General features: G+C 40.0%; 1 pseudogene; it reads left to right on the top strand.

Moving 5' to 3' along the window:
- Window positions 1-5,643: 5,643 nt before the first annotated feature.
- On the top strand, window positions 5,644-6,280 carry LOC102926503 (protein SET-like; annotated as a pseudogene).
- The last annotated feature ends 5,592 nt before the right edge of the window (window positions 6,281-11,872 follow it).

Here is an 11,872-nt window from a genome sequence, read left to right as displayed (position 1 = left end):
CTGTCTGTCTCTGCCGGCTGCCGTCGGGACTGTTTGTCTCTGCCTGTTGCCTCTGCCGCGCCTTTCTACCTCTGCGGGTGAACAAAGATCTTTTTTACAAGCACATACTACCCATACATGATTATCAACCAAATTCCATGATGCAAGAAGACTTAGAGACTGTAGGCTCTCTGTAATTTCTGTAGTTGTGGAAATCTAACTTTAAGCCATGGTGGTCCGATAGAATGCAGGAGGTTACTCCAATTGTTTTTTATCTGTTGAGATTTGCTTTGCGACTGAGTATGTGGTCAATTTTAGACAAGGTTCCATGAGGTGCTGAGAAGAAGGTATATTCTTTTTTGTTGGGGTGGAATGTTCTGTAGATATCTATTAAGTCCATTTGAGTCATAACATTGTTAGGTCCTTTATTTCTCTGTCAAGTTTCAATCTGGCAGATCTGTCCAGTGGTGAGAGTAGGGTGTTGAAGTCTCCCACTATTAAAATGTGGGGTTTTATGTGTAATTTAAGCTATAGTAATGTTTCTTTTACATATGTGGGTGCCCTTGTGTTTGGGGCATGAATTTTCAGAATTGAAACTTCGTCTTGGTGGATCTTTCCTGTGATGAGCATGTAAAGTCCTTCTCATTCTCTTTTGATTGATTTTAGTTTGAAGTCTATTTTATTAGATATTAGGACAGCTATACCAGATTGCTTCTTAAGTCCATTTCATTGGAAAGTCTTATCCCAGCCTTTTACTCTGAGGTATTGTCTGTCTTTGAAGTTGAGGTGTGATTCTTGTCTGCAGGAGAAGGATGGGTCCTGATTTCGTATCCATTCTGTTAGGCTGTGATTTTTATAGGTGAATTAAGTTCATTGATATTAAGGGATATTAATGACCAGTGATTGTTAATTCCTGTTATCTTTTGGTGGTAGTGTGTGTGTGTGTATTTATCATTTTTGGGATTTACTGCCACAGGTTTTTTTATTGCCTGTATTTTCTTGGATTTATCTGACTTTCTTGGGTTGGAATTTTCCTTCTAGTGCTTTCTGTAGGGCTGGATTTGTGGATAGGTATAATTTAAATCTAGTTTTGTCTTGGAATGTCTTGTTCACTCCGTCTATGGTGACTGAAAGTTTAGCTGGGTATAGTAGTCTAGGATGGCATCCATGGTCTCTTAGTGTCTGCATTACGTCTGTCTATGACCTTCTGGCTTTCAAAGTCTCCATTGAGAAATTGGGTGTTATTCTGATGGGTCTGCCTTTATAAGTCTATTGGTGTTTTTCCTTTGCAGCTCTTAATATTTTTTCTTTATTATGTATGTTTAATGTTTTAACTATTATGTGATGAGAGAACTTTTGTGGTTGAGTCTATTTCATGTTCTATAAGCTTCTTGTACCTTCATAGGCATATCTTTCTTTAGGTTGAGAAAGTTTTCTTCTATAATTTTGTTGAATATATTTTCTGTGACTTTGAGTTGGAATCCTTCTACTTCTTCTATCCCTATTATTCTTAGATTTGGTCATTTTATGGTGTCCCAGATTTCCTGGATGTTCTGTGTTAAAATTTTGCTGGATTTAACATTTTCTTTGACGATGAAACTATTTCTTCTATTGTATCCTCAATGCCTGAAATTCTCCTTCCATTTCTTGTATTCTGTTGGTTATGCTTGCCTCTGTAGTTTCTGTTCATTTACTCAGATTTTCCCTTTTCTAAATTCCCTCAATTTGTCCTTTCTTTACTGTTTCTATTTCAATTTTCAGGTCTTGAACGGTTTCCTTCACCTGTTTGTTTTTTTCTTGGGTTTCTTGACCTTATTTAAGAGACTTTTTTGATTTCTTCCAATTTTTGTTTGTCTTTTCCTCCATTTCTTTATGTGAATTTTTCATTTCCTCTTTTAGACCCTCTATCATCTTCATAAAGTTGTTTTCAAGGTCATTTTCTCCTGGTTCATCTGCTTTGTGATGTTCATGTCTTGCTGCTGTAGTATCTTTAGGTTCTGGTGGTACCACATTGCTCTTTATGTGGTTTAAAGTGTTCTTATACTTCCTTCTATCCATTTCTCCCTTTAATCTGAAGAGGTGGGGCTACAGGTCACTCTTTTTCCAATTGGTGGAACCTCTGGCTCCTGTGGTTGTTATTCTTCCTTATTGGTCCAGAAGGGGGTTTATAGCTCTGTTGGTCACTGTTCCCAATAGGTGCAGGGTAGGCCTATGGCTCCCGAGGTCACTGGTGCCTCAGGGGATGGTTGCTTTGTTGAGGAGGCAGGGGAAGAAGCTACTGCTCAGTCTCTGGGGCTGCACTGGTTGGACGAGGGGAGGGGCACAGTATGTACCCCTGGGGCTGAGGAACTACAGATCTGGTCTGCCCAGTCCAGAGATCAGGGCCTTACCTGTTCCAAATTGGTACAGGGTGGGCATATGGTTCTGATGATCACTGGTGTGGCAGGGGATGGTTTGATGAGGGGGCATGGGTAGAAGCTCAATATTTATTGATTTATGTACTGTGTTCTCTCCTTACATTCTGGGATGAAGCCAATTTGGTGACAACATGTGATCATTTTGATGTGATCTTAAAATTAGTTTGCCATAATCTTTGTTTCCCTTCATACTTCCTAAAAGTGACTTTCTTTTTAATGAAAATTTCCCCTCATACTATATCCTGGTCATTGTTTCCCCTCCCTCATCTCCACACAGATCCTCTGCATTCCCCTACCCACCTAACAACATGCTTTCATTCTTCTTCTTTATAAATGCATCAGGCAAATAAAAAATCTTACTAGAATAGAAAACTGAGAAAAAACAAAGAAAATGCATGAGAAAAACACACACTCAGAGAGACACACACTTGCACACTCACAAACTCATAAAAACATAATTGGAAACCATAATATTTAAGCAAAAGACACATATAGAAAACGATGTGAAAATATTATTAAACATGGCATCTCCAAAATGCAACTGAGTTCATTTTTGTGTGGGCCATCTACTGGTGGACATGGGGGCTGCCCTTTATGTGCTTTGTATACCCTTAACACTCCACTGGAGAAAACTGATCTTATCCTTGCAAGAAGATGTTAGTTGCTGAAAGCTTCTGAGTCAAAGAAGAGAACTTCTTTCTGGTTCCCCTGTCAGCACTGGGATACCATCTAGCTGGCACCTCAGCAAGTCATAAGCATTCTGCTTCAGTATGTATGAGGTCATATGTCCATCAGTCTTGCAGTGTCTGAGACACTATTTCCTTGAAGTCTTCCATCCTCCCTGACTAATATAATCCTTCTGCCTCCTCTTTTGCATATTCCACTGACCCCTAATGGAAGAGATATGATGAGGACAACCCATTTAGGATTGAGTGTTCCAAGGTCTCTCAATTGTCCTGTTGCTAGACTTTGTATTTATTACCATATACAACATGAGGAAGATTCTTAAGGATGAGTGAGTAAGACACTGCTCTAAGAGTACAGCAGAATGTCCTTAGAGTCATTTTATCACTACAAACCTTTAGCAGAAGGTTTTGTCCTAGGTCCATGGCCTATCCTGCCAGTGGTCATAGTCATGTCAGACAAACAACAGATAGCAATTGAAGTGCAGGTGTTATCCCATGAGAAGAAACACTCTCTGATGGGAAACCTCATTAGGCAAAGCCACAAGGCTAAAGACTTCAGAATGGTTTTTGCTTATGCTGTGGTTTTAGATTGTTGCTGTTATGTGGTCTTCTCTGGTATCTGATATGATGTATTTATATGTGGGGGGTTTCCCACTACCTATATTGTGCTTTGTCTATCTCACGACTACATCTTGATCTGTGGGCACTTATTTCTGTAATTGTCAGAAAGATGACTGTTTTAAATCATAGCTCAGGTTGGCATAGGAAATCATTGAATTTCCCCAGCTGCCAGGATAGCTGTACACTATTAGTTGATATAAATCTTCAAAGTAGCTTTAGATTAGACCAGGTGCCTTGCCAGTGGTTTTTAAGATAAATCATTCTCAGTAAAAGCAATCCAGTTCAGAAGGACATTATAGCCAACTCTCTGATTTGTTGAACCAGGGTTAAAGGTGCAAAGCAACCTAATTCCTACATGAGTATCTCTTGCTAGGTCTGGCTAATAACATAGGACCATGATTAACTCTTTGAACAAATTCCTAATCTGTTTTATGATACAGATATGTAACCTGAAGACTCAAACTTCAGCCATCTAACTGTTTTTTTGTGTTGTGTTCTGAAGTTTGTGCCTGACAGGGTGCAATTAATCGAGGTCTAGAGACAAAAACAGCTTTTATTCAGCTACATCATGGGGTAAGAATTTCCAACTGGCCAGGGCTACAGAGAATAATCTGACTTCATAGACTTGAGAAAGAGTTGCAAGGTTCCTTTTTATGATCTACAATTACACACAAGACAGAAAAACATTTTTGAAGGTTTAAAATGCCTTTAGTGTCACTGTGTCCTGGAAAGTGCCAAGTGGGCTCATAGTAAGAGATTCAAGGTAATCTTGAGTTCCAACCAAAGCATTTATGACACAGCGCTCTCTCTCTCTCTCTCTCTCTCTCTCTCTCTCTCTCTCTCTCTCTATCTATCTATCTATCTATCTATCTATCTATCTCTCAACACTCCAAATCTGAGAAAGCCCAACATCAACTCCAGCTAGACAGTTACATAACTCCCACTCCCATCTTTAATGAAAAAAAAATGTGCTACATCATCATTTTGGATGGTGGGGAAATGTTGGGAAAACTGATCTAAGACAAGATTTCTGGAACCTGCTGAAAGTACCTTGGATAATTAAATTGTTTTTTTTTTTCTTTATTTCAATTCCTGTCTTCTGGGAGTTTTCTATTGTTTGGTTATTTTTGAACTTTCTATATTTGTGTTCTTTCTTATAAATGTGTTATGGAAATATGTTCTCCAAGGATGAAACTTGTTTTTATATTCCCTCGATTAAATTATACACAGAGAATATTTTAGAAAACTTTAAGTTACCAATGTTTATGTTCCATGAGTCAACCTTTTTGTTGCCTCTGAGACTGTATCAACTAATTTGATCCATTTTGAGTATATGTGCAAGATGATTGTGAAGGTTCACAGTTTTATGTGGGTGCATCTTCCATCAACACTTTTTGAAACCAATTGTTCTGTGATCCATATATTATTTACCTTAGTCAGAAACAGACTGTGGTATTATTTGTGGTCTCTATCCCCAGATTTTCCATTCGGAATTATAGCTATGTGTCTGCTCTTTCACTTACATCATTGTCTTTGGTCTTGTAGGGAAAGCATTGAGTTTCTAATCACTGCGGGTGGTATTAGCTGTTGATTTTACGTAACTGGAGTTTCTGTGTTTACATATATGTCCATTTTATTTTTCAGGTGTTGATATGATGTATGGAAAGAATCACCATTTTAAAGTGTTGAATCAGCCTTGTACTTTTGATGTAAGCCTCACTGGATTATGTTATATTAGCATTTCTTTTAAATTATGCTGGGTTTTATTTGCTATAATTTGTTAAGGAATTTTGCGTTATATTCACCTAGGAATACCTGTCTTCTCTTGCTAACTCTATTTGGCTTTCATATTGCATAAATGATAGATTCATAAAATAAATTTGCAATAGTTTCATCTTCCCATTTTCTCGAAAAACAATGTGTGAAATTTGCATGTTGTGCATTACTTGACCAGGATTGAAGTGACAGTATTTGAAGACATTGCATCAGGTTACAGCATAGATTTTCATTTTGATGAAATCCTTACTTTGAAAATAAAGTCCTCTCCAAAGGTTTTCATCTGAATGAGAGTGGTGACCCATCTTCAAAGTCCACTGAAATCAAATGGAAATCTAGAAAGAATTTGACAAAAACGCTCAAGTCAAACACAGAATGAAACTAGCAGGAACAGGCAGCACGAAGAGCCAGAGAGGTACTTCACCAGGCTTTCTGACCGTTCTGATGAAGGTGCAGATGAGTTTAGAGAGGTCATCAAAGATGACATTTGGCCAAATCCCTTGCAGTACTATTTGTTTCCTGATATGGATGATGATGAAGGAGATGATGGTGGTGGTGGTGGTGGTGGTGGTGGTGGTGGTGGTGGTGGTGGTGGTGGTTGTGAAGAAAAAGACTTGCAAAATAATGATGCAGAAGGGGGTGAGGATGAAGGCAAAGAAGATGGTGATGAAGGGGAGGAAAGAGAGGAGGACGAAAGCTTTATCATTTGGGGCAGGAATCCTAAAGGCATATAAGGATGCTATTTAGAGTATTTTATAGGCTCCCATGAGTGGATCAGTGTGTAAACACTTGAGATTTGGGACCAAGGCACTGCCTTCATCTGCCAAATACTAATAAACCATTGAAAGATAATTCTTAACCTGTTATTGGACCTAACTGGATACTGAAATATTGATAAGGAGGCACCAGTACTGAAAACACAGATAAGTTGCAGGAGGAAGTTAGCCCACTCCTTATAATTCCTACTGCTACGGAGCCTTCTTGGGCCTAAATGTGTCTATGGCCTATGACTTCATGACTAAGGAAGAGAAGACTAGGGTCATATTTGTAGATAGTTCTGAATTCTGTCACTCATAAGTGGACAGTGGAAACAGGTCTTGAATATCTGTGAATGGCAATAGTGACTGAACATCTTTACAGTTGGGAGAAGTTTGTGCAGTGCACATAGATGTGAATTTTGTTTCTAAGTAACAAATTTTTAGCTAGATGATTACATACTGATTCATGAGCTGCAGCCAATGATTTGGCTTAATGGTTAAGAACTTCCAAGGTGTGCGATTGGTAAATTGGTCAGAAAGACATTCAGAGAAGGAGTGTACTTGGTGATCTTGTAGAGACATGACAGCCAGCCCTAACCTGATGGCACTGTATTATTGCATGCCCAGAAATAAACTGCTCTATCCCAGCCATTACAGACACTTCCTCCAGAGTGCTTAGACCTGTGTAACCATTTATACATAATTAATTCCCTGTGTGATGGCTAAAGAAACTTAATATGGTACCAGGCATCCCTTAAGGGGCATTGACCCCTTGCCCTGAAATGCCTGTGAGATCCTAGCAGTCTGCAGGTGAGAGAAGAATAGGATAATGGTGATCCTGCTGTGAGGTATTTACCTACTTGTTTTCTGTTGTTGTAAACTCCTCTATTGTTAGAGTACTGGGATGAAGTGGTGTATTTATTGCTTTGTAATGGGAAAGAGAAACAACAGAGGGGAGTAAAACAACTTTCTCATCCCGCCGTGGATTCCATAGAACATTGTAATGTACACCTTTGATATCCAACTTCGTAAACCATTCCTTTAGCTCACTCAGCATTGTTTGGCTCAAAGGCTGCTATCCTTCTGCTAGCAGTAAGAATGAATTCATTTAATCTGAATTTGAATTGAGTCTTAGTCTTTGTTCTTTCCCCAGTGGATTCAAACAATATAACAATCTCTCTAGATGGAAGATACTGGGTTTGAAATGAATTCTTATCAAAAAGTTATCTCAGGTAGAGGGAATTTCAACAGTCAGCATATATGACGTCTCATTCGGTGGATTTTCTGGCCATCATTGTCATTTCCGGAATTGTCACTGAAGAATCAGCCTGCCTCCATTTTAGGCTTAAAAGCCATCTTACAGTAAGGACAAACGAAGTTCATTTCTGTTTCTGATTAAACTTCTCTTTCTTAAGGAGTGGGCTCTGCCCCACCTGTAACCTTAACTACAAATGCTTCTGTACTACCTGTTCCAGGAATAGCATTCATGTCTTTGTTTAAAAAGTTAATAACCATTTTGCAACCCTACCTTTGTTTCTAAAGGGTTGTTATGGCTACATTATTGTGACTACCTGTTGTTATGCCCACCTTGCAACCATCTCTTTGTCTCTGGAGGGACTTAGGACTAACTTCTTATGGTTATATTCTGCTCCTGTGACCCTGGCTATCTTCCCACCAAACCTTCCATTTACAAACCCCCTACTCCTAAGCTTCATAAAAAACTTGTCTTCCTCCCCTCGAATGATAACCTTTCAAATCCCACCTTAGGGGGAGGCAGCCTGTGTACATGAATGAAAAAAATTGCTTTAATTAATTGTTTTCTTGAATTAATTTGGCCATGATGCCTTGAGTTGGTGGTCTTTCTCTTCCCATCTTTCAAATTAACACCATCTGGGACCATGGGTTCATCGATGAACTGGTCATATTGTCTGTGGTGGAATTTATGCATGAGGTAAAAAACATGGACTTTCATTCACCAACACTTAACTGAACATGGTTGTTGCTTAATGTCAAATCCTTCTGTAGCAGAGACCAGTACTAAATCCATAATGTGACATCATTCCTTGGGTAACCAGCCAATGAACAGGTCTCAGATCAAATACCTTGGACCACTTATATCTTGGAAAAGTCAATATTGTGGAATTACTCACTGGGATATACACATTTATTGTGGGTATTGATTTGGCTTCCCTATATATAAATCTTCTACTAAAACTGTGATACATGGGCCTACAGGCTGATGCCTTATGTACCATTATGGTATTCTGGACAATATTATTTCTAGTCTAGAAAGTCAGGTCCAAGGAAGTGTAGTGGTTGGCACTGTGCTCACGAAAGTCCCATGATTACCCCTGTTCCTCACTGTCCTAAACCACCTGACTTAATAAAACTGCAGATTGTCCCTAATAAAGCCATAGAGATTACCATGGAGGGGCCCAGGCTGGCTGTCCAGGTAAGAGTTAAATCTCTGTCCTTTTTCCTGAGAAGGAAGCCATTAGATTTATCCTTCCTTATCAAATTTATTCTTCTAGGTTCCCTGTGATGGAGTTGATGACAGACATTGTAGCAGCAGCAAACCAACCTCAGTCAGTTCCCCTCCTCCCCCAAGACTGCAGCTTCCTGGTCATCCATTTCATTTGTAAAAACCAAGCCTTGCTTTTCTCAGAGCTACTAGGATTCCTGCTGAGCAACACAAACTCACAGACAGGTTTACCTTGCTGATGGGCTTCATGCTGGGAAAGGCTGATTCGCAAAACAGGTTTCAATGTAAATAATCTGCTTTTTAGTCTTCCTTTACTTAAAGAACTTGCTTTTTTGTTTCTGGTTTTTCCAGACAGGGTTTCTCTGTGTTGTTTTGGTACCTGTCCTGGATCTCGCTCTGTAGACCAGGCTGGCCTCGAATTCAGAGATCCACCAGGCCCTGCCTCCCAAGTGCTGGGATCAAAGGTGAGCGCTACACCACTGCCAGGCTAAGAACTTGCTTTTCAATGACAGATCTCAGTAATTAACCGCCTACGTCACCTAGCATACTTCATTGAACTGTTCAATTAAGTTCTCTATTCTTTATTTACTGCTAAATTCTCCTTTGTCCATGGTAAATGATCAGATGTTTCCAGAGAAGAGGGGGGGAAAGTTCGAAGTTTATGTAAGTTGTGGACCGCTGAGTAAGTTATATAAGGTATGTGAAAAATAACACATAATGTTAAAACTTCATAGTTCAAAGTTTTAACAGATCAACCAATGCAGTTCTGTCAAGTTAGAAGATAGCAAAAATACTTCAAGTGTGTCAATAGTGATGATGGGACTTTTCCCATTTTCACACCATGTTTCCTGGAATAATGAATTATAGATATAAGAGTAATAGTACTACATATTTGACATTTATTAGCATAAACAACCATCTGGAGAACCTGCTTCAAGGCTCCCAGATCTGCCACATAGTTGGCACTTAAACTGCTTATTTAAAGGCACATTTTGACAATCACCAATGGTCAGCTGGAGCTGAGAAATTTGTGGTGTTTAAAAAGGGAGCAGCATCACTGAGGTGAAGTCTTCTGGGAAGTGTTTCCTCAGAGTTGGCATTAGCACACAGAAACTGTGCTCCAGCAACAGCCAAAGCTGTACCTTTTCCTTGCAGCTGAAATGGCAGAGTGAGGTGAGGTGGTACTGTTTTTCAAGGCATGAAGGGAGGGATCATGGGGAGTAGCTGAGACTTGACACTTGTGGTAGTGCTAGAGTCCCAGGAGAGGCTATTGGTGAATGTGCAGCCCAGTTGCAGCAAGAGACCCCAGCAATTTGGACATGCCAGTGCGATAGGATAACCCATAAGAACAGCCATGGAGTGGGTTCTACCTGAGTTTAAGACAGTCTGTGCAGAATACAGTGAGTGGAGCCAGAGAAGTGATACTGGCCAGAGGATGTGGCCTACCAGGAGGCCAGAAGGTCTTGAGTGGATCCTAGACATTGGACACTGATGTTATATGCACTGTTGGACCCTAAAATCTGGGGGTCTCGAGTGGGCACCCCAAGAACCCAGACTTCAGTCCAGTTGATGCAACAGCACGAGGTTTTTATTGAAGCTTTTATATAGAAGGGCAAACTCTGCTCCTAAGAGCAAGAGCCGCATCTTACTGCAGCCCCATAAGGGCTTATAAAGGAAAAACCCACAAAACCCACAAGATTACAATTCCCATACAATTTCATGGCCTGATCACAGAGTGGGTACAGTCACGTCTGCATGGACATTCTTCCTGAAACCTCAAGGGGGGTATCAGGGCAGGAGTGGAGTTTACACAAAGGTCACAGTGGTCCTTCCTGGAACACCTGCAACTATCCCAGTCACAGTTGAGCACATCTCTTATCAGAAATCTCTTTACTTTGTTATATGGTTGCAGGGGAGATTGAACAATGGCTAAGTCAGGTTGCTCTTGGAACTAGATTTTTAGTTTCCCATTTCCTGGTGCTTGAAGCTTCTCTTTTCCTGAAGGGCTAGGGTCTTTCATGCACAATTAGAGTTTTGTTTTGCTTTCATTAGACTGTGCCTGTGCCCTAGTCTTTCTCTCTTGAAATAAGAACGTATTTAACTTATTTGTTATTTTGTAGGGGCCAACAGTTGAATGACTTTGGGACTTGACTCTATCTTTTTTTAATTTTATTTTATTTTACAATACTATTCAGTTCTACATAACAGCCACAGATTCCCTTGTTCTCTCCCTTCCTGCTCCCCTCCCCTTCCCCCAGCTCACCCCCCATTTCCACCTCCTCCAGATCAAGGTCTCCCCCTGGGACTGAGATCGACCTGATAGACTCAATCCAGGCAGGTCCAGTCCCCTCCTCCCAGATTGTTGACTCTATTTTTTTTAAGAGACCTAACTTTTAAAAGTGTTTGAAATTGTAAGCCTATGGGAATTTTTAAGTTTATAAAAGGTTTTCTATTGTGATGTCAATATGTTAATGGGTGATCTTGGAAATGAACAATAAAAAAAAGATTGTGAGTTAACAGTGATGTGTTTGGTTGTCAAGTTGACAAGCTGTCAGTTGTGCTGGCTGGTTCTATATGAACTTGACACAGCTAGAATCATCAGAGAGGAGGGAGCCACATTTGAGAAAAATCTCCCCAAAAGATCTGGCAGTAGGCAAACCTGTAGGTCACTTCCTTAATTATTGCTTGATTGGGGAAGCCCCAGCCTACTATGGGTGAGAACAACAATCCTGAGTTTTATAAGAAAGCATGCTGAGTAAGCCATGAAGTTCAAGTCAGGAAGAAGCAATCCTCCATGACATGTGCCTCAGCTCCTACCTCCAGATTCCTGCTTGAGTTCCTGCCTTGACCTCCTTTGTTGATGGATAGGTATGTGCAAATGTAAGCAAAATAAACTTGTTCCTCCTCCATTTGCTTTTGCTCATGGTGTTTCATCACCACAATAGTCACCATAACTAAGGCACCTGCCTTTACTCCATGCTGGTTGTATACTTCGACAGCTGTTACCACTGCTACTGTCATCCATCAGTGATATCATATTTCAGTTATTGTGGTTATCAGATGTGGACTGAAAACCAGTGGATTGTAAGGATTCCTCTAGTCCCTCAGAGTTTCTTTGGAATTGTTGGGGCATCTAAACTCATTGACTAAGCA

This window comes from Peromyscus maniculatus, chromosome 1 (assembly GCF_049852395.1).
Source record: "Peromyscus maniculatus bairdii isolate BWxNUB_F1_BW_parent chromosome 1, HU_Pman_BW_mat_3.1, whole genome shotgun sequence".
In the NCBI taxonomy this organism is placed as follows: domain Eukaryota; kingdom Metazoa; phylum Chordata; class Mammalia; order Rodentia; family Cricetidae; genus Peromyscus; species Peromyscus maniculatus.
Note: the sequence above shows the minus strand (reverse complement) of the source record. Positions and strands in the feature narration are given on the sequence as shown.